General features: G+C 41.2%; 1 pseudogene; it reads right to left on the bottom strand.

Annotated features, from left to right (window-relative positions):
* Nucleotides 1-5,191: 5,191 nt before the first annotated feature.
* LOC115519852 lies at nt 5,192-5,619 on the bottom strand (annotated as a pseudogene).
* Between the last annotated feature and the right edge of the window lie 247 nt (nt 5,620-5,866).

The following is a 5,866-nucleotide window of genomic DNA, read 5'->3' as shown; positions in this document are numbered from 1 at the left end:
GGTGCAAAGAACTGGAAAATGGAATTGATTTATAATGAAACCATAGTAGTCTATATGTGACACATATTAATGATTCATAAAAGGTGCTTTATCTTACCTTGGCAGGCACAAAAATCCTTTTTATATGGAATTCTAAACTTAACAGAATTAGTTAAATAAGAAATGATTCATTTTACACAACCTAGATTGTGGTTGCCAGTAGGCTACAACATGTTTCATCTCCTCCTCTTTCTTTTCTCCACAAAAATAACCAGAAAACACACACACACACACACACACACACACACACACACACACAAAACCACACACACACAAAACACAAAAATTAGGGAAATAAGACTGCTTTTGAAAACTTAAAGTTTAAAATCAGTAGCTCATGTATCAGAGCAGACTTGGGCAATGTGAAGAAAGAGAGCAACTCCAGGGTGGTAAAACAGCTGTGATCTGAGGGGGAGGAGTCTGAATGCATCAGTATAAGTCTGGCTAGCTATGGAATCTCAGAAGGAGATTAGGGGCGGGTGTGGGCAGGGCCCATCCAGATTCATCAAAGGGAGAGGGCTGGTGCACACAAGCACTGTTTCCCTTGACAGGGCTAATCTAGTAGTAGATGAACAGGCCTTAACTTTCCTATCTTGAGAGTCATTTCTTAAGATACCTGTGTCCCTCAATTTTAATTCCGTAACTTCCCAGCAGATAACTTGACATCCCATATAAGCTGTTTGCTTGTAGGGAATGAATGTGCTGACTGTATGATCATTCATTGTGTTTCTCCCTGTAAGTCAATGACTTGACATTCACTTATAATCTGAGTTTTTCATTGATTATATAAATATATATTGATCAACTGCGATGCGCATAGCTTGCTTACTGGGAAGAAAAGCAAAATTTGGTAAATGTGAACAATTCAATCTACTTGAGAGTAGAATTTCTCATTACTAGCTAACAGATGGGTATTGTGTTGTGTGTGCGCGTGTGTATGTGCGTGTGGGTGTGTTTGAGGATCTGTGTGTTTGATTAATCATGTGAGTCTGGTCCTATGAGATACAGTTTCTCTTAGTGGGACTGGGACAGCAACCTCAGGTTTCTGATCCTGTAAGTTGATTTCACTGCAGTACATCTTCCATTTGAATTATCCATAAAGCCAGCCAGAGGGTTTTGCCTTCATGTGCTCCTTGCAGCAGGATATTTGTACTTCATCCCTGTGTAAAACTTAATTGGGAACTCTCTGCCAGCAAAGTAATCCTTCTTTGGTACCTGGGAGGACACAGCTGACCCGGGATGGGGATTGCCAAAGAAATCATTCTTGTCTGTTCAGCAATCCTCACTCGTAGCATCAGACAGAGTGCTAGTCGAGGATTCCCTTATTTGAGTAAAAGACTCAAATAAACCACAGCAAAACTCTTATTCAAGGAGCAGGTGGCCAGTAACAGAATTAGATTCCCTTGTGGTTTTTCTTCCAGGTCCTCCCCATTTACCTTAATATTGAAGGATTGTTCATTTGCTTCAATGGGGCAATCTTTACACTACCCATTGACCCTAAAAAAAAAAAAAAAAAAAAAAAGAGAAATTTCTTCAACAATAGCTCCTGATGGGCAAGTTACAGGTCACCTTTGGGTATTCCATATTTCCCACAGATGAGTTTGGAGAGTAAGTGCTTGGTTCAACTGTGTCATAAACTTGCTGTGTGATTCGGATGAAACCGAGCCTCAGTTTACTCATTTTTGATGAGAGTGTTGGGGTAGATAACAATGATTCTCAAATTATATTTAGCAACATGATTTTTGTCTATAAAAAATCTTACACAGAATCCCAGTACATAAAACAGACAAATGCAGAGTTGATAGAGGACCTCTGAGCCCTGCTGCATATGCCTACTCCCTTGTTCTCCTAACCTGCATAACACTTCTTGAATCTGCTCCCTAAGAGGATTTAGTCCAGATTGAAAATCACTATACTAGATGGTCTCTGAAGTGCCTTCCACATATAAAGTTCTAAAAATCTTACAGTATTTTTTCCTTTTAATTTTCCAGATATCATATCAGTGTGTGTCTATTAGTCCATCCATCCATCCATCCACCATCTGTCTGTCTGTATGTATCTATTATGCATGTATGCTTGTATGTATATACGCCTATCTGATTATGAAAATGGCTCTGGAATCAGAATGCCTGGGTTTGTGTTCTTATGCTACCACTTTACTGGCTGTGTGACCTAGAACAAGTTAATTAACCTCTCTGTGCCTCAGGCCCCAATGATGGAAAGGTAGCAGGAATACTATATACTTCCAAATGTTGCGCTGTATATTACATATGTAAATGTGTTGAGCACGATATAAGAACTCAACAATAATATATTTTACCAATATATTAAATATATAATATATATAAAATATAATATGTTTTACCAATATAATCTGGTAAACCTTTGAAGTTTACAGTGAATTTTAAAAAATATGTAAAGAGATTATGCTAAGTGAAATTAGTCAGAGAAAGACAAAACTCATATGACTTCGCTCATATGAAGACTTGAAGAGACAAAACAGATGAACATAAGGGAAGGGAAACAAAAAATAACATAAAAACATGGAGGGGGCAAAACAGAAGAGACTCTTAAATATGAGTCAGAACAAACTGAGGGTTATGGGAGGGGTTGTGGGAGGAGGGATGGGCTAAATGGGTAAGGGGCACTAAGGAATCTACTCCTGAAATCATTGTTGCACTATATGCTAACTAATTTGGATGTAAATTAAAAAAAAACCAACAAGTTAAAATAAAAAAAAATGAAACAGTAAAAAAATATATGTAAAGAGAAGTGGCAACTAGGCCCTTCTCCCTCAAAAACACGTCCTAAGTCCTAGACCATAGGAGCTGGGGTAGAAGACAGCTAAGCTAAGGAGCAGCCCTAAGAAGGCAGAAGATGGGGCTGGGTCAATGGTGCTGGGGAAGCAGGTGCTGGGAGCAAGCTCTTCTCTTAAAGTTGATGATCATGGCAACAGAATGAGACCTTGTTTATAAGTCAGGATGATGTAGTCTGAATATTTACATAGCTTGTATACTAGCTTTTACCCCTATTGGACATTGCAGAGCTTCAAGCCCCTTGAAAATCCAACCCAGTATTTTTCCCAACTACTCAGGAAGTTTGGGTCAAATGACCTCCTGAATGTCCGCACCTGTTTGATCCTGTTTTCCTGGCCCAGACTCCCTTCCCTGTATTACAGGCAGTCAGCGGGGCACTGTGGTGCCCTTTGCTGGGCATTGCCGAGCCAGTGGGCACTGCCACTGGTGTAGCATAGAGACTGCCATTACTCTTCCTGTCTGTAGGGCGGCATTCACCTGGGTGCACTGGAGAGCATAAGACAGGAAAGCAGTATAATGTTCTTGGTTGAAGGGGAGAACATCTCTGTTTTCATTTCTCTTGGCCACACTGTCACGAAGTCCTGAGGCCAGAACAAGAACCAGAGTGCATAGATCTGAAGCCCTCTTTCTGCCACTTCAATATGTTTTAACCCCTACATACAGCCAGATACTCTGTTGGGGAGGAGCAGAGAAAGGGGAGGAATCTGAAAGATAGTATTTACTTAAAAGTGATTACTTAAATAGAAAGAATCAGATCTACCATAAATTGGTGAATTTCAAACACATGCTCCCTCCTTTTCCTTCACACCATGATCACCCTATTGGGTGTTTGAGCCCTTCCCCTCTGCTCTAGACACTTGTGAGTATTCAGGACTATTGAGTAGTGGGTTGTTTGCAGAGGACATTTTGGAAGGTGGGTATAGCTGGGAAGTGTTTTCAGGGCACTAAGCTTTTATTTAAAAAATTTTAACCAAATGTGCATTTGAGAAAAGCTGACTCTGAAGCAGTAGGTGGTTCTCCCCAAATTGCTGCCAAAGGGACAGCTTGGCTCTGAATCAGCTTCCCACATACAGATTGTAGTTTTAGTTTTATAGGAAATATTTTCAAGATAATGAATTATGGATGCCGTAAGAAATACTGGAGCCATGACCATTCTTTTGAAGCTCACACAAAAGGAATCCAGTAGACGTTTACATGCCGTGTTTATAAAGTCATTGTTCTGTACCAGACTACTGTACATTTGCAGAAAACTGGAAGCAACATGCAGAGCCTGCCCTCCCTGCCATTCTCTGATTGTGGCCAGGGGCATCATTATTCCCAAGGTCCTCTGGGCCAGCCCTTGGCTAATCTTTAATTCCCTTCCCCCCTTTCATTCCCTGTGACTAGTCTGTTACTTTCTCCTTTATCACTCTGAAAGTCTTTCCTATCTGCATGTTGCATATTTCCCACTTTATACTTCAATCATGGCTTCTTAGTTTCTTCATTCTCTCTCTGTGATTCTCTTCTGAACCATCTGACAAATTGTTGAGAATCTAACATTCCATTTCATTGTCCCACTCAAAGTTAAAGTGACCTGCCCTGCCATCCTTTCCTGCCCTCACTTTCAGGATTGCACTTGACAGTGCATGAGCTGTCATGAGCTGAGCTAACCATGAGCTGAGCAAGTTTTAAATTTGGTAAATACCATGAAGCTAGAGCCTCCATTTGAAAGCTTGAGAGGCTGGGAATTTCAATAAAAAGCCCACTCTAAGTTCCCGTATATCCTTCATGCACTTTCTTGTATCATTTGTGTCATCAGATTTGAGGCCAGGTCTTCATCTCACATGTGGCCCCTGGCCATTGCGTCCTGTAACCGTGGTGGTTCACCTTCGGTGTCATGGGCACACTGCCTTTCTGAACATTTGCTTTCCAAGATCTCTCCTTCTCTGTTTATGTGCATAAACTCATATTTCTCCCCACCCATGAAGCCTTCCTTACATGACCACTGAAGGCTTCACTGAGTTCTCTCTTCCCTCTGAATTTTTAGAAATGGTAAATAGAGTGGCACAGACTAATTACAATGGGATTTGCATGCCTCATTTCATATTAAAGATGTTCTAACCTTCCCATTCCATTTCCTTGGAAGAATGTTAGAGGACAACCACTTTTTTTTTCCTGTTTGCTTGTGCTAAGGGTAGATAGAACCATTCCTCCAGGTATCAGTGGTGGTAGTTCTGCTAGGGACTGGATTATATCTCATGCCAGCTTTGTTTGTTTCTTCATTTTCCAGGTTGTTTATGTTTTATTGATGCTGGTGCTCAGGCCTTGACCGGTACCGCTGCGGCTGGTATAGACACTCACTCCTTCCACTGCTGCTTCTTGGTCTTCAGGTCTTCCTTGTGCTTGTTCAGCCGGTGGTGCATGGCAGGTGTCTTCTTGGGCCGCAGATCCAGGGGCTTGTGCTTCTTACCCTTGTAGAATTTAATTCTTGAGGTTCTCTTTCTGAGTCTGGTTGATGACAGTGAGAACATGAGGGATGGATTTGTGAACAACTCAGATCTTGGAGAGCTTGGAAGCAGTACCACCTGTCACTATGGCGCCACACAGCTTGGAGCTCCCCCTTCAGGTCTCCCGGCTGTTTAAGGAACTCCTTCTTGCCAAGGTCTTGAGCCTTAATCTTGGCCACGTCTGTACAATTTGCCACCGCCACGAGGGAAAGAGGCTGAGGGAAAGAGCTCTCATGTTTACTCTGTATCCCTGCAGTTTTTAATGTCTTGCTTGGCATGGGGTGGATGCCTTATGTATACTTACTGATTGACTAATGGGTTAATTCTAGGATGTAACCATGCTTAACATGAAACCATTATGTGGAACACATAATTTCAGAATTATAAGGTAAAGTGAAGTAACTGTTATTCTGGAGTACACAACACATGTTTCAGGACAGAGTGAAGCATACCTTCAAATAATAAAATTATGGCTAGTATTTATAGAGTGCTAAGGAAGCATGTATTGCCCAAGCTATTCTAGAT

The sequence above is a fragment of the Lynx canadensis genome, chromosome C1, assembly GCF_007474595.2.
Source record: "Lynx canadensis isolate LIC74 chromosome C1, mLynCan4.pri.v2, whole genome shotgun sequence".
Classification (NCBI taxonomy): Eukaryota; Metazoa; Chordata; class Mammalia; order Carnivora; family Felidae; genus Lynx; species Lynx canadensis.
Note: the sequence above shows the minus strand (reverse complement) of the source record. Positions and strands in the feature narration are given on the sequence as shown.